We start from the raw sequence: 23,641 nt of genomic DNA on the forward strand, positions 1-23,641 counted from the left end.
ATTTGCCCTATGGCAAAAATTTCTCCCCAAAAAAAAAAAAAAAAAAAAAAGAAAAGAAACCATGAAGCCAAACTTTGGTAGATTACATGTATAATGTACGCCAAAGGGGTATGCCTTACTAAAAGTAGTACCTCATTTGAAGGAATTTGGTGTGCGTGCGTGTGTGTATATCTGAATTTCAAAGAAAGTGAAATGAAATTATTTCCCTTCAAAATGACAGCTGGTTTTTCTAATACTGTGTCTTCCTTAGAACCAAATGACTCAAGGGTTTAATAATCCCCCTTGTCTAGACATCCTGGGTGCCAACTATCATGGAACCGCAGTGACTGCTCCTGGGCCACACAGTGGTGTGATTCAAACCTAAGTGTCTTTGGAAATAGCAGACCTAGCATGGTCTTCAGTGCACAGGTATAATTAGTGTTTGCCTCTCAGAAGAAAGGGCCACAGACCTGGTATGATGCGTGCGGTTGGAGGCACCTTTTCCAAGTTCCCACAGAAGCTCTGGAGGGCTCTGCACCATGTGTCCAAATGTGGTGATATTCCCAGAAGCTATTCCCTGCACTATCTCCGAGGGCCTACCAGAACATCCGGGAAGGAAGAGCCACAGGGCTGCAAGTGCCCCAGGGTGAAACACATGTCTTCTCATTCTGCTTCCGCTCACGTCTCCTCACTCTGCTTCCGCTCACATGATCTGCTCTTGGGAGAGAAGTCTGAGGTTCTAACAGCCTGCCTGGCCGTAGTCCAAGGAAATGTCTTTAACACCTTGCTGGCAGGTATGGGAGGGTGGGAGGGTAAGCGGCCAGTCCTTGGGTTCCACCAAGAAACATAATCTTCACTGAGCTCTCAACAGCCTTCTAAGTGATGGCCACAGACCGGCTCGCTTTCTCCACTACAACAGGCTAAGCATAGGCGCCTCTGTCAGTCAGTATGCAGGTTTTAGGCAAGATTCATTTCGGCCACTTTAACTGCTAATTCTAATTTGTAATTTAATATTTTACTCCTTAGCTTACTTAAATAAATAACTAGACAAAATGATTACTGCAGAAACATTTTACTCCTTAGCTGACTTAAATAACTAGACAAAATGATTACTGCAGAAATGGCCTGATAAAACTGGAAAAATAACTATATTGACCTCTTACAGCAGTTCCGGTTATTAAATACAAGGATTCTTCCACAGGGTGTACATACCATCACAGCAACATTTTAATTGATATGGGAAAATACAACATGGAGGATTTTCTGGGGGAGGTCAAATCTGTTTTGTTCAAAAAAAACGTCCGATATTTATGTTTATAGCAGAAACGTGCATATTTATGAGCCAAATGAATTGAGTTTATGTGACGGTGCAGCAGTATGGAATTAATTGTTGGAGGACCTGCCACTCAGAGTCTGGCCCATGTTGTGATGCCCTGGGGCAGGGCTGGGCAGGTATGAGAGAGTGCCAAGCACAACAGGCAGGTACTAGCTGCCCCGTCGGACCTCTGGTGTTGCATCTGGCGTTGCACCACCTTGCTGCATCATCCATTCATTATCCAACAAATGCCTGAGCAGCAGGCAGAAGAAAACCTTCATGCCAAACTGGCTCTTTCAGTGTGACTGCTGGCTTATTCTGCTGAGTTCCAATTCGACCTTAGGGTCTGTACAATAAAACCACATGTGGATACTGCACTTGGCTAGGGGGATTTGGGCTGAACAAACCACACACTGAATCAGGTTTGAATTCCAGTTCAGATACTCACCAACTGTAATGGAATGATAGAACCTCTCTGATTCTTCGGTTATTACTTTCATAATTCACCCACAAAGACAGGCAATGCCATGTCAGTAACACCAACATGACTCTATGCAAAGCAGAGGGAATGATGTACAACATGTTATTTTGTCCCCTCAAATACAAACTTGTACTTAGAGCACGGCTTCATGACCCAAAGGTGTTTACCATCATTTCCTTATAGTCCATAACATAAGCTTTTGAGATTGCTATTCTGTCTGGCTTTAAATATATGCTAGATATGGACTGTATTAATTAGGGATAATCCCGGCATGACAAACATGTTTTTCCAGAACTAATGACTTTTATGTCAGGCTGACAAGTATAATTAGGCAATAAATCTTCAATCAGTCTGGTTCAAATTGCTACAGGGAAGATGAGGTCTCTGCCATCCTTGTCAATTTATGTTTAAAATATGCATGAGTACTATTTCCAAAGAGAGGAGGTAGCTAAAGGAATTCACAATTTATGTTGCATGAGTACACTCTAAAATATTCTATCTTTTCAAGGAGCCATATTTCAAACAAGCGCCCAAACCATGGCTATGATAAAAAAGTCACAAAGTGCCAAGTTGGATTTCATCAAAATCAACAGTATTTTCTGGTAAATCAAAATGATAAGGCTATTTGTTAGAGGCAATAGCTTTGAACTTGGCACTGGGCTGCCTCTTGTGCTGTCCCAGGTGGGCTTATTGAGCTATGTGATCAGCCTCGGCATTGCATGCCCAGTGCTGGACAGGGGCTGAGGCATGCTCGATCAATCAATCAATCCACAAGCACAGGTGTCAGGGAGGGTAAGAACATTTAAGAAGAGCCTGTTCCAGGCCAGCAGGTGGTATAGTGGTTAAGGCACTGGACTCCCACATGGCCAACCTTGGTTCAAATCCTGAACTTGGTGGCTTGTTTCCTCACTTTGCCTCTCTCTGTTTCTTCTGGTGAGCGCATGTGCCCTACAGCAAAATAATAATAATAATAATAATAAAATTCTTTCTTTGTTTCCTTTTCCTTTTTTTTTTTCTTTCTTCTCTTTCTTTTTTTTTTTTTAGAAGAGCTTGTTTGTAATTTGGGATCACTTCTAGTTACAACAAAGTTGGATTTAGTCTGTAGTACTGTTCCTTAGAGATGATCCAACTCAGATAAAGTTCAGAAGATAAACAATCAGAGCAAGATAGACAAGCAGAGCTGCAGTTAGAAATTGAAAGTTGGGCAAGACCAACATGGATGAGAAGCTCCTTGAGGGCAAGAACTCCTGTCCTTTCATATCAGTCTTTAATTCTGGTAGTATTCTGTTTGGTTAATAGTAGAGATTAAGTTCAATTTTCACTCCACCAGAGGCTGGCTGTGACACTCTGGACAAATTACATAAGTGCTCTGTGCCTCAGTTCTGTCATCTGTACAGGTGCTAGTCTTGTGTCCCCAGGAAAGTCACTGTTCTCTCCAGAAGAGATGCTTCAGCCACTCTAAATCCACCCAGCTTATCACAAAGTGATGAACAAGTGCAAGGTTCACATTCAAGTTTATATGGATCACACGTGGCCCCCTCTGTAATCAGTTTCCATACTCATGGATTCAACCAAACTTGGGTCAAAAATATTCAAAAAAGTAAAAAAAAAAAATCCAAAAATAAAACAAATTAAAAAATACAGTATAACAACTATTTACATAGCATTTATATGAAGTATTAGAAGTAATCTAGAGACGATTTAAAGTGTATGGGAGGATGTGCACAGGTTACATGCAAATACTGTGTATGACAATTTATGTAAGAAACTTGAGCATGTGCAGATTAGAATATCCACAGGGGGGTCCTGGAACCAATTGCCCTCAGATACTAAGAAACAACAGTAGTTCATTGTTTTAGAATGTATTAAGCTAACCTAATATACATTCTCCTCTTGTAATTATTTTATTTATCTCATATCTTTTGCAAAATAAGGGCAAAGTGCAGTTTTCCCACAAGGAGTGCTGTGAATGAGCACATATCCATACCCACAGACATGCTCGCACTGCCAATCACACCGTGAACTGGTTACCATAAATGATAGCCTGTCTATTTTTAACCATGACTTTCGAAGTTCCACCACCTATTGGTCTCAGTTTAGAAAGTGCATTTTTTTTAAAAAAAGGTTTATGTCATAGGGCATGTGTGCTCTACAGAGAGAGGAAAAGTGAGAAATTACCCCCCCCCCCGCAGTGGGAATGACCAAGCTGAAGTCCTTTACCCATTCTCCTCTTGGGATTTTTGGGCACATATACACAAGTGCCCAGCACAATTTTCAAGCAGCTGAGTCTGGGACTTGAACTGTAGTTGACCATGTAGGAGTCTAGCACCTTAATCATCACACTACTTGCTGGCCCCAGAAAGTGCCTACTTTATTTATTATTTGTATTGGCTGCTACCCTGTGCACGCGCCCGGCGTGAGTTTTAAGCCACTGGGTCCGGGACGCGAACCGCGGTCGACTACGTGGGAGTCCAGCAACATAGCCATTATGGTAACTGCTGGTTCCCAGAAAGTGCCTATTTTAATGCAAACCCTGGAAATATCTCTGCACAATGACTCTGTCTGGCAGTTCCCTACAGAGTAAGAGAGGATGAAGAAGCAGTATGGTCCTAAAAGCATCACATCTAGTGTGAGGCAAATGCCTGGAACCTCACCCATCTTGATGCACACACAGCAGATCTCAGACTTGCCAGCCATTAAGAGTCTGATCCTGCAGCCAGGACCACTTAGAGTCACTGAGAAGAAGCCTGGGGAAGCCATGCTTCTCTGGTAAGAGGTGGAGAAAGTGACCCCAAACAAATACCCTTTAAAAGAGCAACGTATTTGGTTTTGAACATTTTAGGGTTCTAGACCTGAGCAAAAGGAGCATGGGAAGAAATGAAGACAATGCAATATTCTTGTGAAATAAAAAGTGTCTTATTGGAAATTAAAACAATAGGATTCTCACTATTGTACACCTTAAGACTATAAGACAGGGAACCTAACTGGTGCCAATAACAGGACTTTATAGGAAGATATTTAATGAGTCAACAAACAATTCTTCAAAAAGGACGCATGTGAATCCATCTGCTGTGACATCATATAGTCACTTCTCTGAATATTTAAGTATTGGCATACCTATGAGTTACTCACCATGGGAAGCAGAGTTAGTTGAAAGAATATGCCCTAATAAATATGAGTCATAGGGCTGGCAGGTGGCGTGGTGGTTAAAGGTGCTGGACTCCCACATGGCCAATCACAGTTCAAGTCTCGAACCTGGTGGCCTGCTCTCTCACTCCCCCCTCCCCTCTTCTCCCCTTGCTTTGTCCCTCTCTGGTCAAATTAAAATGAAATGAATGAATAAATAAAGTTAAATAAAATAATTCTTTAAAAAATATGAGTCATAAATAAAAGCAAAGCATTTTACAAGTACATAAATAGAAAAATTAAAGTTCACTGTTCAATAATTCCATTTATATACTGTTCTAATAGTGCTTTTACTGGGTAAAATTAGATATACTTGCTTCTAAAGGATACTGGAGAAAAAGTACCAAGGCATCCACAATGTACTATGTGTTACAGTGAGTTAGGAATAAATGCAAGCCCTAATTTGTTGGTATGAGCAGGCAAACTTCCAAATGCTGTAAACTGAATCTGTCATAAATCAATTTTATACTAAGAAACCTAAAGACCCACCATATAATTATTTTAATATGTAGGCCAGTTTATCAGCTCTTAGAATGATCATTTGAATAATACTGAGGAATAAACAGATTAAAATTTACACCTGCTCCAAATAAAACAAAGTAACAATCTTATTTATTATTTATAGTGCTAAAAGCAGAAGTCCTCATTTAAAAGATGTTAAAAATAAAAAGGATGTGGTCAATCTTTCCCCTCCTTTTACATGCACTTTAAAAAAAAAGAAAAAAAGATTTGGCCTGGATTTAAAATATGTCCATTTACTAAAGAATCACATTTTCTTTACAGACTAAAACCAGATCATGAAGACCAATTTGAGTTATTTAGAAGTATGTGAATATTTATTCTCAAAACATAAAATAGATTTTGGCAGTTGGTATTTTCAAAATGTTAAACCTGCTAGAAATCAACCACATTACAATCCTAATATATAAAATTTTAGTAAGACAATGGCAGTCTTTTCTTGGAAATACCTGCTACTCAACAAAGGCATTCACCAATGTTTTTGGTAGGAGCCTGGATACAGTTGGATGCTACTCCTCAAGCCTCACTAAACTGAACTTCTTTAAAGGTTGCTTATTATCTGCATGTCATTCTAGGTCTATTTCCTAATCTGTAAAGTACTTCAATCATTTTTAAGAGATGTTCAAGGGCCAGCAAATGGTGTAGAGGTCAAGGCACTGAACTCCCACATGGCCACCCTTGGTTTGAGTTCCAGACCTGGAGGCTTGAAAATTGCACTGGGTGTGGATGTGTGCATGCCCCAGATCCCAGGAGGAGAAGGGAATGAGGTGTGGCCATCTCCCTGGGGGAGCGGGGTGATTTCTCACTTTCCCTCTCAATGTCTTTCTGGTGAGTACACCTGCCCTATGGCAAAAACCTAAAAAAAAAGAGTTGTTGGGAAAACTCAGATAATGTTTGTAAAGTATGCAGAGCATCGTACCCAACACATAATTACTATTATAGCCATTTCTTTTGATTACTATACATTCATAATCTATTATATAATTAAATAATTTAATCTACCATATAATTTAATACCTTAATTTTATGAGATCCTCCAGATTCTTGGTTGGTTTGTAAGGGGAGAATATTTTTAATAAGATTAATATTAAATACACAAAGTACCAAATGTTACCAGGGAATAGTATGCTCATTCCCATTTCATTATTCTATCACAGACAGTGTTACTATTACTAACTTTTTAGTATCTTCAGAAAAAATTCTATGCCTATACTAGCCTAGTGTACCCAGTCCCTGACTTATAATGGTTTTATGTATGATTTTTTTCAGCTTTACAGTGATGGGATGGTGATACACATACAACAGAAACTACACTTTGAATTTTGACAGTTTCCTGGGATAGTGATATGTGGTACAATACTCTCTTGTGATGTTTGGCATGAACAGAGAACCACAGCTCCCAATCAGCCATGAAATCACTGATGTTTTTTTGACTGTACTGCCTTTGCAGTTTTGTCAAAGATCATGTGTCTCTCTCTATATATGTGGGTCTATTTATGGACTCTATTCTGATGATTTATTTATGTGCCTTTACACCATATCACACTGTCTTAATGATTGTAGCTTTAAGATTTAGTCTTTAAATCAATGTTGAATTAAGTCAGTGAGGAATTCTCCAACTCTGTTCTTGTTTTTCAAAATAATTTTGGCTACTTTAGGTTCTTCACATTTTAAAATACATTTTAGAATCACCTTGTTAATTTCTGCCAAAAGGTTTGCTGAATTTTGATTGAGTCTATGTTAAATTTACACATTGATTTTGGCAGAGTTCACATCCATGCTGAATTTTTAAAATTCATGAACATGGTATATCTCTCCATTATTTAGGTCTTCAGTTTCTCTCAGCTATGCTTTCTACATTTCAGTATAAAAAGTCTTTCATAACTTTTGTTAGATTTATCCCTAAGTACACAGCTAATTCTCATTATTTTAGTAGTTATATCCTATAAAATTGCCATGGACAGTTAATGAATACTGAGCCACTGCTCCAAGGGGAAATACAAGACCAGGTTCCTATGGGCCTTTTGTCACAACATTTTTATCAACTGTTCAATAACCTAATTTTATGTGTATTTCTGTTTAAAGGCACCACCCTTACATGTATTTCTTACCAATGATTATATACAGTATTTATTTATAATAAAATACTAGCTTACGAGGGCTTTTCCTGACCCTGGGTAATGTGACCATAGATTTCTTTTGCTTTCAGTATCACAACACTATCTATTATGCTTTTAAAAAAGGTCTTCATCTTATGAGTCCCTAAAGTTAGTCACTTTTCCACAGCTTCATAATACACTATAGATGTTACTTTAGCATTTTTCCGAAGTAACCTCATGTACAGACTGACAAATTTCTTCTTCCTAGTGTACTCTGTTGTTAGTTCTTTAGCATTAAATTCACAGTCACTGGCACTTAACTGAACAAAGCTTTTCTAATACATATGTTTTCTATGTAAGGCACATTACAGACTTCTTGTATTCTGGAACACTAGAGAGTACTTCAACACTATGTTTGAGGGACCTTTTCTTTTTCTTTTTTTTTTTTTCTTTTTTCTTTTTTTAATAAGCAGAGTATCTCAGCTGGAATGCTAGATGTGCACTCCCATGCCAGCTCTTTTGCAGACAGGGTCTCACTATGTTGCCCAGGCCAAGTCTTGAGCTAGTGATCCTCCTGCTTCAGCCTCCAAGGCCACTGGAATTACAGGCACAACCACTGTGCCCAGCTTTGAGCCAGGAACTGAACTAATCTTAGCAACATGTGCTACAGTGCCTTGGGCTGGGGAGTCATTTTAAATGTGAAATCACCAAGGGCAAACACAAAAATGATAACAAAAACTTAGCACTATATGTAGATAGGTCATGCAAAGGACACTTTTTTACCTCTTGAGAACTGAAACAAAAAGACAGTACTTTGACTGGCCCTCAGCTGGGAATATGTTGCATTGGGCCAGTCGAATTGTTTGCCATTCTGTATATGTATCCACAAATAACTGAAATGGCCATGAGTATTGATTTTGGGGATACAAACAGATTTTAGTGAAAAGGTGAATTTGTAAATACAGAACCTTTGAATAATGAGAATGTTACATTTCTGATTATATCATAAATTCTATATATTTAAATTTAAATTTCTGAGTTTCTGTTGCCTTTATTTTGAGAGGTTTTTGCCATAGGGCCTGTGCACTCACCAGAAAGAGAGACAGGAAGCGAGAAATCACCCCCCGGAGGGATGGCCATGCTACAATCCCTTCTCCTCCAATCTCCTCTTGGGATTTGAGCACGCATGCACAAGCGCCCGGCATGAGTTTAAGCCACCAGGTCCAGGACTCAAACTACAATCGACTGCATGGGAGTGCAGCAACATAGCCATTACGCCAACTGCTGGTCCCTCTGTTGCCTTTTTACAATTTTTTTTTTTTTTTGTATTATGATCTGTGCTTTGTCTTATCTTCTGCATATCATATGATTACTTAGAAGGGGCATAGAAATATGGTTAATTTTGTGCATACAAGTACAAAAATATGGTTTTACCCATTAACTCTCTAATAAGAGTGATGAATAGATAAGAATATTTTCATCTCTCTCCTTTCTTCCCACACGTACTTTTACTTGCTTTTATACTGTTTGTTTGCCTTTTAACCTTTAAATACATTATATTCTGCAGCAATCCATTTTCCATTTGCTTTGGTCCTAGGGATAGAGTAGAATGCAATGCTTAAAGGACAGTCCTTTTGCTATAGGCTCTCCATTCACATCCTTCTGGGCAGAAATTTCTTCTTCTGATAATTTCTTCAGTAAGGGGCTCCTAAGAATTCTACATCTTGAACTGCTGCATAGTCATCAGTATTTGTCTACTAATTGTATATTTAAAATAAATTTGGGCTAGGTAAAGAAGTCTTGAGGCAGTAGTTCATGAAATGCTTAAACAGAAAAATCAAAGCAGTCAATATAAATACAGGAACTTTCTGAACAACCCCACATGAAATGGATCACTAGAAAAAAATGGGTAAAAGGTGTTATACAGTAAAATATTTCCTCTGAGTATATTCTATGCAAAACCTTTTTACATTCTGGTTATATATCATGTGAGGGTATAATCCAAAGAAACCAGGGGTTTTCTGTATCACAAGAATCACCAAGGCAGCAGACGACAGCAGCACTAGGACATAGCAGGCCAGTGGAAAGCATGTCAGATTAGGAGCAAGACATTCGGTCGGAGGCTTAGCCTTAACATCAACTAGCCATGAGTCTTTAGGTATGCTACTAAAGCCTCATAAACTGGTAAGAGAGGAAAGAAGTGGCACAGGTTTATATGTTATTATTCACTGTGAGAATGCATCCTATCTATGGTAAAGAATTCTCCCCTTCCAACCTCAGCTATTATTAAAATGAGTTTACATTTCTTGAGAAATTAAGGGGGTTAAAGACAAGCATGGGGGTAAGGTACAACTCAGAGACAACAGTCAGACATGAAAAACCTGTAGGGAATCCATTCACGCATAATCAAAAAGTCAACAGGAAAGGTTAAAATGGCTTGGTTGGGAATCACCAGGGATTCAGATTGGATTTGGTTATTAAATCAATAAGGCTTATTACTATTGATTAAAAGGCCTATCCATGCAGTGGATGACACAATGTTCCCTCCTTGGGTGATGCTGTGGAATAAAACTCCTAGAACTGGAGCTAAAAATGACCAGGGTCAACGCTGGGTTATTATATTTGCCATCTAGCTAAAGGAAGACAAATGAAGGACAGATCTGCCTTAGGACGTCGCCTATAAATTGCTGCTTAAAATAAAACTTGCCCTGCCTCTAATACTTTTTTGGAAAGAAACAGAATGTAAATAAATTTGACAAATAAAATAAATGTGCTGCTATCTCTTAGGCGAAGCCTGTGCTGAATGGCAAACCCTAAAGACACTACCAACCAAGGCAAATCTCTGAGAGTAACACTATGGTAGCCAAAGCAGACACATCCCATCCACAGTCTGTGGGAAGCCAACACTCTCTGGTCAACACATTTATATGTTAAGTTGAATTTGATTCTCAATCTATATGCCTAAAATCCTCTACTTGGATATAACTCTATCTAAAAATAAGAAATCCAAACCATATTGATAAAATAAGATCAATATCTGTGCTTTAAAAACCAAGTCAGTAATTAATAATTTCTGTGTATATAGTGTTTTTTCAAGGTATAGTGTTTTCATATAGAAATTACTTATATCATTTGACACACACAGCAATCAGGAGGTGGAGGTCATGAAATCCATTGTGCAAAATAAGGAAACTAGCTTGGAGAGGATAAGGGATTTCCTGGTGAATGGGCACATCTACACTGCCTTGCATACTCTCCTCATTGCTTATTTGCTGGCAATTTCCAACTTGGGGGGCAAGGATTTATATAAACTTTCATAATTATTTCTAATTTTGAGATTACAAGATTGGGAATCACTTTGAAAGCAATGTAGCTCAGTCCCATATCAAATCCTCTTTCCATCATTGGGAAGGAAGAAGAGTAAGAGAATTGAGAGGAGGACAAGCAAAGGACAGCATCATGCGTGCAAGTCAAAATTGTGAGAGTAAGTTATAAAAACAAGCAGTAATCAAAACTGTCAGCTGGGGCAGAGAGATCAAGCAGGAGAAATGAGGAGAGGCCAAGGAATTTGGGTCATTTGTGGAATCCTAGGACATAGATAAGTATTAACGCAAGCTGAAATTGAGCATATTCTTCAGAAATTCCTAGAACCTCCTTTCTAGTGCATAATCTTTATCAGTACCACACAGTCCAAAAAATGACCAGTCATTTGTGGCAATAGGGGTGAGCCTGGAGGACACTGTTCAGGGAAATAAGTCAGGCACAGAGAAAGAGACTCCATGTTTTCTCATTCACAGTGGAAGCTAAAAATGTTGCTCTTGGGGGACAGCAGATGGCAAGGTGATTGGGGCACTGGACTACCACATGGGTGATCACGGTTCGAGTCCAGGACCTGATAGCTTAAAAATCACACTGTGTGCGTTTGTGTGCATGCCAGAAATCCCAAGAAGATAAGGGACTGTGGTGTGGCCACCCCCCTGGCGGGGGTGGTGATTTCTCACTTTCTCTCTGTCTCTCTGATAGGTGCCCATGCCCTATGGCAAAACCTTTAAAAAAAAAGTTGGTCTCATAGCAGTGAGTAGAATAGTGGTTATTAGAGCTGAAAAGGGTGTTGGGAGGAGGGAAAGGGAGAGGAGGGTTAATGGCACAGTTAGACAGGAATAATAAATTATAGTGTTCAGGAGCACAGTAGAGTGATGATAGTTAATAATTTATTGAATACTCAAGATAGCTTAAAAGAGGAGTTTTAAATGTAACCAAAACAAAAAAAATGATAAATGTTTGCGATGATAGATATGCTAATTACTCTGATTCCACCATTGGACATTGTAATATGTATGGAAATACCACTCGATATGTATAATAATTGTATCAATTGAAAATAAAAAGGAAAAAGAAGAACCAGCAGATGGTGTAAAGTTTACGCTGCTGGACTCCCATGTAGCTGACTGTGGTTCAAGTCTGAGATCTGGCAGCTTAAAACTCATGCCGGGGGACCAGCAGTTAGCACAATGGCTATGTCGCTGGACTCCCATGTAGTCGACCTCAGTTCGAGTCCCAGACCCAGTGACTTAAACTCACGCTGGGCGCATGTGCATGCGTGCCCAAGATCCCGAGAGGAGAATGGAGAGGAGATTGTGGCATGGTCATCCCCCCTGGGGGGTTATTTCTCGCTTTCTATCTCTCTGTCTCTCTCTGTCTGTCTGGCGAGCGCACACGCCCTATAGCAAAAACCTCTTGAAAAAAAAAAAGAAAAAAGAAAAACTCATGCTGGGAACATGTGTGTGCGTGCCCAAGATCCTGAGAGGAGAATGGAGGAGAAGGGATTGTGGTGTGGCCATTCCCTCTGGGGGGCAATTTTTCATTTTCTGTTTCTCTGGTAAGTGCACTCATGCTATAACAAAAACTTCTCTCTAAAATAAAATAAAATAAATAATAAAATAATAAAAAGGAAAAAAAATTACCAAACTTGAATAACCTAGAAAACTTTGTGGCAGTTAGAAACCTATTTCTCTGTAGCCAGTACATCCAGGGAAGGAAAAAGTACCCCAAATTCTCCCCATACAAGATTCCTCAAAAATCTAGAGAGAGCCTTTCTGCACCTCACCTCACCTCACCTCACCCATTTCCTTCTCTTGGTGAAACATCTCTCATTCCTTCCAATTTTCTCCCAAACACAGGCTTGAAATCCCTTTGCTCACCCAGTTATTCTACTCTGACCACAATCTGTCCATCGATATTCACTCTGAAGTCTTAACAGAACTTCACAATATACATATGGCTGATCAGAAGCAAAGTAAATTCTGCTTTAATTACTTCAGCGCAAGTGTGTTAGCGTCTTGAGGTACCCATCATACTATTCACTCACACAAATAACATGCTCTGTCACCCCAGTCCGCTCATGACTGCCCACTCCACCTTTCCCAGCAACCACTGACATGCTGTCACTACAGTTAGGACTTTCTTAGAATTTCATAAAAATGAAAGCTTGATAGGTACTCTTACATATCTGGTGTCTTTATTAAAACCTTTTGAGATTTATCTTTGTTTCCATGTGTCATGGTAGTTTGTTTTCTTTATTAGTGGACATTCCATTGCATGGATATGCTACAATTTGCTTATTCATTCACCAGTGATAGAAACTTATTTCCAGTTTTTGTTTATCATAAATAGAGTTTTAGATATCTTTTTCACTTTGATGGTCAAAAACTAGAGGGTGTTGTTGGGCCATATGGTAAATAGACACTTAATATTTTTTTGCCACCAACAAAGCAATATGAAATTTTGGTTGAAACCGCACTGAATCTATAGAATGATTTTTGAAAAACTGGCAACTAATCCATGAACATTATGTATCTCTAATTTATTTAGGCCTTCTTTAATTTAGCTCAGCAACATTTTGCAGTTTTCATTGTACAATATTGCACATAGTTTGTTAAAGTTATCCCCAAGTATTTCATATGGAAATACGGTATCTTATTTTTTGGTGGGGCTTTTGTCATAGGGCGTGTGTACACACCAGAGAGGGACAAAGAGAGAGAAAGTGAGATATCCCCCTTCCTCCCCTCTCTGGGGAGAGGGCCATGCCACTATCCCTTTTCCTCCATTCTCCTCTTGGGATTCTGGGCATTCATGTACATGCACCTGGTGTGATTTTCAAGTGGCCAGATCCAGACCATGGTCAGTCATGTTGGAGTTCAGTGCCTTAACCACTTTGTCAACTGCTAATTCATCTTTTTTTATTTCTTCTTTTCTTTTCTTTTTTTTTTTTTTTTTTTTTTTTTTCTAGACAGGTTCTGTTCCTGCAGAAGCAAGAGGATCGAGTCATGACCCTCCTGCCTCAGCCTCCCTAAATCAATGGGATTCCAGGTGCACACCATTGTGCTAAGCTTTTAGGTTGTCTTTCTCATGTGGTCTCAGTCTGCAGAGCATAGGACCTTAGTAGGGCACACCACAGCGACTGGATGGATAGTATCCCTCCCTCTTCTCCTCCCCGCTACCATCCTCCCTTCTAGGATTTTAATCCCATCAGTCCACGGTCTTCTGGTTTTCAGGGTTTTTGTGAAAGGTTTTTTTTTTTGTTGTTGTTGTTGTTGTTTTTTCATTCTTATCTCTGTTCTCCTATATAATAGCTTCATTTTCTTTGGGTGCTTTTAAAATCTTTTTATTACTGCTTTCAATAATTTGATTGTAATGTGTCTTACTATGGTTTTCTTTATGCTTTTTCTCCTTAGCATTCATTGAGCTTTTGGGGTCTTGGATTTATAATTTCATCAAATTTGAAAATTTCTGCATTTTTTTTCCTTTCCTCTTCTTCCCACATTTTCATTTTAGGATACCAACTACATATATTTGAGATCACTTGATATTTATTTTCCCACAATGTACCATGGCTCTCTCCATTTGTTGAGCAGTTCTTCCTCTCAATTCATACTGAATACTTTCTATTGCTATATGTTCAAGTTCACTGATCATTTCTTCTTCAGTTTCTAACGTAGTGTTAACTCAACCCAGGGTATTCTGCACTTCATATATTTCTTTTTCTTTTTTTTACCTTCAGAAATTTCATTTGGGTCTTCTTTTACTTTTATTTCTTTTTTTTTTTTTTCAGAAGAATGAGAGACAAGAGAGAAACAGAGAGAAGCAGTCTCAGCAAGGTCTCATACCACAACTGTTCCCCCAGCCTTCCCAGTCAATTGAGATCAACGGCATATGTGCCTGATATGCACCGGTTGACCAGAGAACTGAACCCATGATCAAAGGATCCAGCATCACTTGAGCAGCATGATACCCCTGAGCCACCAAGCTGGTGTTTTTTCTATCTTGCATTTCTCTCCTTGACATGTATATGTTTTCCAATACCTTCTTGAGCATAGGAAATATATCTGTAACATCCATTTTAAACTTGTTTGCTAATTCCACCTGCAATTTCTGGGTCTGTTTCTATTGAGTCCTTCTCAGTGCCCCCCTTGCCTAGTATAGGTCAAATTTTACTACTTTTCAGAATTTTTAGTAATTTTTTGTTGGGTGCTGGATACTGTGAATTTTATGATTTTGGGTGCCTGATTTTGTTAAGGGTATTGAACTTGTTCTGGCAGGCAGTTAAGTAACTTTGGATCAGTTTTATCTTTCAAACCTTGCTTTTAAGCTTTGTTTAGGCAAGTTCAGAGCTGACTTTGATTTAGGGATAATTTACCCTCATTACTTAAGCAATAGCCTCCTGTAGACGCTCCTATTTCCCTTGTGTTATGCAGTTTTTCCACTCTGCAGGTGGGAACATGAACTAATCGCAAACCTCTGTGAGCCACAAAAATTATTCACCTTATTTTTTTCCAGGTTCTTGCCCTAAACTGTGGAACTTGACTCCACACTCAAGAAAAGCAGTCCTCAGTCAAAGGTTCAGGGGATATCTTCTGCAGCTATCCAGAGTTCTTCTCTGTGAAGCCTTCTCATCTCTTTTATTCTCCTTCACAAATGCTAGCTGTCTCAGCCTTTCAAACTATAATCTTTGTCTCCTCAACTCAGTGGGATCACAGAGTTGTTCCATTCTTCATCCTTGTGCTTGGGTCTGGAAACTGCTTTCAGGCAGTAAACTGGGTTCACTTCATTTGCAGGTCACTTGACGTTTCTCTCTTGCCAATCTTAGTATCTTGTCTTTGTCTGTGGTTTGGGTCAATCTGGCTATAATGTGTCTTGGAGTAGATTTTCTTGGGTTGATTCTAGTTGCGGCATTTCCTATTTTTATAAGGATCACAATCCTGTGCTGCCTATTGTCTAATGCATAAAACCTGTCATTTAATATATTTTGTCCAGTGTTTCAGTCATTAACAGCAGGGGAAGGGAATGAATTTCTGTATAGTTACTTTTCCATGGGTGGAAGCACAATTCTGTTTTGCCTATATTTTAGAATCTCCTCTCTCTGTATATGCACATAAACATACACATACGTATATAGAGAAAGAAAAAAATCCAGGACATCTGGAGTGATGAAAACTTCAATATTAAAAGCAGTTCAACTTCTTGAATTATTATACTCCTAATACCATTAATATTAAGTAACATTCCAATTCAGTTCTCCTTAGTCCTATTTTATTTTCTTCTGAGCACTTAATAGTAGCTAATGTGTATTTATTTTAGTTGATTAGTTTTCCTCCCAGCCTACATTAGAATGTAAGCCCTGAGAGGGTAGGAATAATTTCTTTGTGTTCATTGCTTTATGTCCAGTACCCAGGACAATTCCTGGCACACACATAGTACATGATTACTTCACCGTGCACATCTATTCTTTGACTTGGTAGGTACCTCTCACATAGTAGAAAATATGCTGATTATAACTAGATTTGATCAAATAATATCCTACTCATCCTTGATCCTCAGTACACACACACACACACACACACACACACACACACTACATTTTTTAGAGAGATTTTTGCTATAGAGCGCTTGCACTTGCCAGAGAGACAGAGAGACAGAAAGTGAGAAATCACCCCCAGAGGGGATGGCCACACCTCAATCCCTTCTCCTCTATTCTCCTCTCAGGATTTTGGGCATGCACACACATGTGCCTGGCATGAGTTTTAAGTTGCTGGGTCTGGGACTCAAACCACAGTCAATCACATGGAAGTCCAGCGACGTAACCATTATGCCATCCATTGGTCCCAATCCCTACTATATATTATGAAAACAGAGCCTTCTACATGAACAGGCAAACATTAAGAAATAAGATAAACTTTGACATTTAAGTTGAAAGGAAAACAACAGTATAATGTGGAATGCTTATCTAAGTCAACATCATGTTCGTGCAGGCTATCCTGACATGGGTACTTGCTACCTCCGCGGAGCACACGCTGGTGTGACGTTGAGTTCGGAAGCCCATCTAAGGAAGACAGAATATGTTCTTGCAAGCTGCCACCTTCAAAGGGGCAGCCTGTATTAACCAGAATATAAACAGTTGAGTAAGGGATTCTCGTCTGAAATCTACCTGTGAATAAAACCTTTTTAACAGATTCCAGGATAGGTTACCTAGGAATTTTATTTCATTCACATATGAAGCTACCTCAAAAAGTTTACGGCAAAATGGAATTAGAACACAAGTTTCTCCTGGTGCAAAAAATCTGAAATCCATGCATAGTTTATTCATAATATGAATTTTCTGTGAACTTTTTGAGGACTTGTCATCTTAATTATTTCCCAAGGAATTTTGAAAGGTTGTCATTTCTAACTATAGTTTATGTTAAACATGGAACACAGATTTAATTTCTCCATAAAATCTTCGCAAAAATTCCAAAATAAATGAAGTTGATTTATAGTCTAACATTTCTAATTCATTTTCGTTTTGAATTGACTGATATTTTTTGTCTTGATTAACCAAAACTGACTCCACCATGACCATCAACACACACCTTATGACACGTAATAGGTTAAACACGTTTTTACATAATAATTTTACAGCTGCATTTTCTTAGACTTATTTCAAAGCTCCTTGACTTGGCAAGTGACAGAATGAATTACTGTGCTTTACCTGCAACAGATGCCCCGATAAAGACATTGTCATAATAATGAACACAGGGTAAAAATATCTTTGCTTTGGGAAATCTTACCCCAAAACAAGGTGTACTACTATTAACTAAGAAAACAATTTTAAAGGCCTAACCCCCTGGATACTGTTATAGGACCTTTGCCCTCTACTAAGGCAGCTGTTTACTTGTCTATAAATTGTTAGTCCCTTATTGTATGGCTATACAACGTCTGCTATAGAAAGCATACAATAAGTGTTTTCTGGACAAATAACGATTGAAGCAGAACACCTAATCCTCCCAAGGATTCTAGGTATCTGAGATGTCATTACTCTGTGTTATCTCCAAATAAGCTAAGTAACAATTCTCAAAGTCCTACTTCGTAGTCAATTTACACCTCACTATAAAAAGAAAAACACCAAGAGAATTAGGGTGCACACGCGGACGCCTCAAGTTGTCATGCCAGTCTAGATAAGAACACAAGATGAACATTAACTGAACAACTGAAATATTACAGATGTGACTACTTCTGAGGTGGAGCTTTGACAGCTTGCCCTGATACACTATGCTAGCTTTAAATAATTAACACACCTCACATTTTACATCTAATGTTCCCCGTTATTTATGCTTAGAGGCCTCTTTCCAAGTTGTTGTTGTCACAACCTGGGTTTTGCCTACCAATTGCAGAGGCTGCAGGATATGATGGGACTAAGTGTGGAGTCAAGCAGGTGGTTGTAATTACCGTTCCACTGCACAACACTGGCCTGTCACTCCCCCCCCCCACAGTGTCACAACGATCAGCAATGGGGATAACATACACACACCTCACAGAACTGCTGCAAGGGTTGGACAGAACACCCAATGCAAACTATTGCTGTGTGACTGTAGTCACTTCACGTGCATGGACTATAATAGTCTCAATTATAAAGGAGTAATACCTACCCTACTACCCTACAGGATGTTGGATGGATAAAGTAAAATAAAAAAATAGAGAGTTTTCAAATTCAAACTGCTATGCAAATATCATGCCACTATCTTCCTAGAACGATAACTCCATTTGTGAATGGAAAAGGGTACACCAAGACTATGAAGTAACTTCATGGTGGGTTTCTGAAGGAATGCTGTCCAAGGTCATGGAGGGCTGGAGCACTGAAATGGCTGGGAGTCAGTGCTTTTCCCCCAGAGGAAGCTTCTAGCCCAGAACTTAGGAAAGAAGGTGAGCTCCTGCCTCACTATGAGGCAGCTGTGGGGTCCCATTCACACCTCAGAGTTCTCCAGGGATTAGGCTGAGGCTAGACTTGGGCCTCGCTTCCCTCCCTTACTGCTTACTTCTGACAGCACTTCCTCAGGAAATCCTTTGCACAGGCTTTGCTTCTAGGGAATCTAACCCAAGGCACCACTAGTATTTTCCAGTATTGGCTTATCAGGCTAACATATGAACACTGTCAACAAATGGAAATGTCCCCAGCACAGCCCAGGCTTCCAGCAGGAGCCACCAGTGCACCCGACAGTGCCATGTATGTCTGCAAGATGGTATTTCTGGAATACACTTGAAGCTGAGGGAGGGAGTGGATACAACTCTGCTTGAGTATCCTCCGTGAGAATCCAGAACCTACAGGTGAAGTGCACTGCTGTCCCTTGGTGAAAGCCAGAGAACACCTCCCTCACTGCCTGTATGACACACCCCTCTGATTTGGCCTGTTCACAAAAGTCACAGACTTGTCAGAATGACTTCTGCATCTAAGTATGGAAATGATATACAGATTCACATGACCTGCAGCAGGGCCTGGGTGACCTTCCGTTGAATGACCTAGTCAATGTGCAATCAAATGGGACAGAGCAGTGAGAACACACTCCCCACCATCCATCACTTCCACTCTCTCTGACTTCCCATAGAACTGGATACACAGCTACAGCTCTTGTCAGCTGTATGCTTCCCAAGGTGCTGTCTCTTTGCTATGTGTCTGCACTGCCTCCTCAAGGGAGCACGAGCTCTTATTGTTCACAAGACATTCCTGGAGCCCGAGCTATGTGCCCTGCAGCACCATGCTCAGTATTGGGGTTTATAAGGATCAGGTTGGGGACAGTTTTTGTCCCTGCGTAGTGATGGAGACAAAGACCTGTGACTCTGAATAACCAACGTGATGAAGGCTGGTAGACAAATGTAGAACATACGTAAAGGAGGCTAACTAAAACAGCCAGACCATGAACTGTCCAGGGGACTTGACCTTACTTTTTCCTCCCTCCTGCATGGCTGCCTGGCACAGAGTAAATGTTCAATACTGCTTGAATTTTAGTGGACCTCAATTGCTTAAGCTTGGCATTTTCATTCTGTGAATTTCTAAAGAGTAAAAGATATCTGTATCCATCTTTTGAAGTCAATAAGCACTTCTGAGCAACACATAATCCATCGGCCCTAGCCAACTTGCAGTATTACTACTACGGGGACTAATGACTAAAAAGTACTCCAACCTTTGTGTAGAAAGGCCAAGAGAAGCACAAACACAAAATCCAGGCAGACCCTGAAAGAGGAGACTGTGTATTTTACTTTCTGAACTGAAAACTGACCATGTTTCTTGGGCGTCTCACTCAGAGGAAAAGTGACAGCCTCTCACAAAGAGTTTGTGAGCAGAGCCGACCAGCATGCCGACTGCCCTTCTCCACCGTACTTGGCAAACTTTACCTGTGGGATTCAAACAGGAAGTCCAGGAATAATAAGTGGCAAGAACTCTCTCAGTGTATTCTGTACCTGTCCCTGATTAAGTCATCTTCCTTCCGCTACTGCTTTCAACTGTCTTCCCATGTTCAGATAGAGACCCACATTGCTGAGACTGGCATTCAAGGTACTCCAGGGTTGGCCTCCTCACAGTACTCTTCTAGTTCAGTCTACTAATACATGCCACCCATGTGCCTTCCTTCTAATTTCCAAACTCTCCTGGTTCTGCCGTGCCTCTCTGACTTGGCTCATTGCTAGCCGGGATGCTCCTTTTCATACCCACCTTAACAAAATGCTAATAAGCCCCCAATGAAGATTGCACCTCTTGTGAACCTTGCCATGTCTCTTCCGAGGAGCAGAATGAATCACTCCCTTTTTTTTTTTTTTTCTGGGGAGTTTATAAAATTCTCTGTGCTTCAACTCTTTCAACTAAAAAACTGGGAAAGATGATCTGTATTCTGTCACTTCAGAGTACTTGAAAGGTTCAAATGTGGTCATGTCTGTGGTTGTTGTAATCTTTAGGATCTTCCAAAGTTAAAAGAATAAATAAAAATGTGCACAAAGCTTAATGTTCTTATTATTTACTATGTTCAGTGAAGCCACATACTTCGTTGGCGCATATGACATGTTCACTGCATGATAAAAGTTAGTAGACACTGAAAATTATTTCTGTACTCTATTTCACATTCATGTAACTACTTTTAATGGTTTAGATCAACTCAATATTCTGAAAATATATTTTAAATGATTATATCAAATCCAAACTTGCTAAAACATTTCCAAATGGAGCGCCGTCAATTTTGCCAGATATGTGGCAGCTAGCCTGATGGAATCAAAAATAGCACTCATGCTTCTTCTTTTTCTTCTTCTTCCTTTTTGCTCTAAACTGTGGGCATTTTTAGACATTTTTTCAGATATTTCCCCAAGTACAGACATCTGTCGTTTATATTTCTTGTTTCCCCAAATAGAGTATAGTATCCAGACTCGGGAGCAAAGCCTACTCACTAAATGACTACTTTCTCAAGTAGACTCCATGAAGCCATCTGACGAGGACTGTTAGGGCCGTTTTGTACGTACGGCGGAAACATACAGTTATGAGGTAGTTATCTCAGGAACCTGTATACCTGGGTGAACGATTAAACCTGAAAGATCAGTTTCACCCTAATAGGAGCCCTCTGGTGGCAACTACAGAATTGTGTCCTAAATCACTAAATTCAGCCTGTTTTAATCTCTGATGTTTAAGATGTGACAAAGAATAAGTTTACTTTCATTCAAAAAACTAAGGCAAAACCAAAGACGGGACATCCACGTGTTGATAGGATCAAAATCTATGCAATGACACTACATTATAAAAACAGGCTGAATACAGCAAGGTAAATGCAAATTTCTAGGTTATAGGGTCAGACAATTAATTCTCATGAATAAAGATTCAAGACTGTTCCCTGCACCACTGTTTGTAACAACCCAAACATCCACCAGCTAAATAAATTAAAGGGATGCTGTATATATTGCAGCTATAAAAAGAAAAAAAAAACCTGCAGTAAACCGAAATATGAAGATAAAGAAGAATGTTCATGATAAATTTTGTGTGATAAAAGCAAAAGGTTGAAGATATTAAACACAAACAGTCCCCATTCTTGTTTTTGTCTTGAAAGAATTCCACATTGAGGGTGTTGATTCTCATCTAGATATTATGCATGTGGTTGTGTATGTTACAGACAGTAGCCCTCTTTAAGCTCTTTCTATATACCAGATGCTATTCTGTAGATTCTTTACATTTATTTATTAACTCACTCAATCTTTTCCGTGATCTGGGTCTGCATTTTATTCAGGCACAGAAAGTAAATGGTAAAACAAGCATGTAAAAAGGCCATCATGTATCATACTATCAGCATGTTTACCAGGGTGGTGAAATGTTTCCTTATATTTTTCTGTAGCATTTACAGTTTTCAGAAGCATATAATACTTTCTAAATTCAAAAAAAAGAAAGTGGGGATGATACAGTAAGCTTGAGAAAGACTATATAAAATGGGTCAATGGTGTGATAAAATAACTCAAAGGAATAGGAGATACAGCTCTGGTATTTCCTGGGTAAGTTAGCTTGGGCAATGTACTTAACCTGAGTTTTACTTTATCAGCGTACTATACAGCTAACCAAGCCTACCTGCAAAGCTATGTGGGTTAAAGAAAATAAATCCAGACTGTGCCATGCCTGTGCTTCCTGGCACGCAATTGGCCTACCTCAGAAAAACGCTACTTCTTAAATGACAAAAAAATCAGAGCTGCAGAGAGGCTAGGATGGAGGAGGAGTCAGGAAACACAGAAAGGCTGAAAGAGCTAAATGTGCTCCAGAAGCAATATCTTAGTGGAAGATTAGTAGGTACCTTTAAAGAATTCAAAGGCTGTCAATATAAAAGAAAATTTTGACTTTTTTCTATTTGGTTCTGATGGATGGAGTAAACACCACTAAAAATTACAGAGAACAAGGGAATCAGATTCAGATATAAATATATAAACCCTAGAGGTTTACAGCTGTTGAAGATCATACCAAGTTGCCCAGGATAAGATGTGCCATCCTTGCCAAGTCATAGGAAGCCTCATGTCCTCTGCTTGCCCCACAAGGGGCAGTTCACAGCAAGAGAATGCAGCAGGTGACCTGCAGGGAGATTTGTGCCTTCTGAGAAAGGACAGACTAGATTATTCCTAAAGTCTCCTGCAAGTGTAAGATTTATAGGACCTATGACATTCAAATGAGCCCTCTGGTTCTAAAAGTCTATCAATTTAGTATGTATTGGTATTTTCATTTTTATAGATGAAGAAGCAGTTTCCAAAGAAACACAATTTGCTTGTACAGAACCACATAAATACCAGTCTAGAATAAGAACTCTCCAACCCTGAACATAGCACAGCTCAAACTTTTTTCTATAGGGCACGTGTGCTCGGCAGAAAGACAGAAAGAGACAGAAAGCGAGAAATCTCCCCCTCCAGGGGGCGGATGGTCATGCCGCAATCCATTCTTCTCCATTCTCCTTTTGGGATCTTGGGCACATACGCACATGGGCCTGGCATGAGTTTAAGCCACGGGGTCTGGGACTTGAACCACGGTCGACTACATGGGAGTCCAGTGACATAGCCATTACACCATCTGCTAGTCCCACAGCTCAAACTTTTGCCAACCATTAACTCAGTAAATAGGTCACAGGCAGATGATAACTGTAATCAATCATTTTTATAATTGAAAAATATCAACAGAATGCAATATTTTAAAATGAATGATAACTATTCCACATCAGTACAATCTTTCATCTGAGCTCAGTGACATATGAG

At 39.5% G+C, this 23,641-nt stretch overlaps 1 protein-coding gene and 1 long non-coding RNA gene across 2 annotated transcripts in view; one reads left to right on the forward strand and one right to left on the reverse strand.

Annotated features, from left to right (window-relative positions):
- LOC114007162 (uncharacterized) overlaps positions 1-7,133 on the forward strand; it is a 20,248-nt gene extending 13,115 nt beyond the window's left edge. Inside the window, exon 3 of the long non-coding RNA XR_003548797.1 lies at positions 6,750-7,133. This is a non-coding gene — a long non-coding RNA (uncharacterized LOC114007162). The remainder of the gene's footprint in view (positions 1-6,749) is intronic.
- PELI2 (pellino E3 ubiquitin protein ligase family member 2) overlaps positions 1-23,641 on the reverse strand; it is a gene marked incomplete at its 5' end in the record, with an annotated part of 194,231 nt that overhangs the window by 35,567 nt on the left and 135,023 nt on the right.

The sequence above is a fragment of the Tupaia chinensis genome, unplaced genomic scaffold (genome assembly GCF_000334495.1).
Source record: "Tupaia chinensis unplaced genomic scaffold, TupChi_1.0 Scaffold000133_1, whole genome shotgun sequence".
NCBI lineage: Eukaryota > Metazoa > Chordata > Mammalia > Scandentia > Tupaiidae > Tupaia > Tupaia belangeri.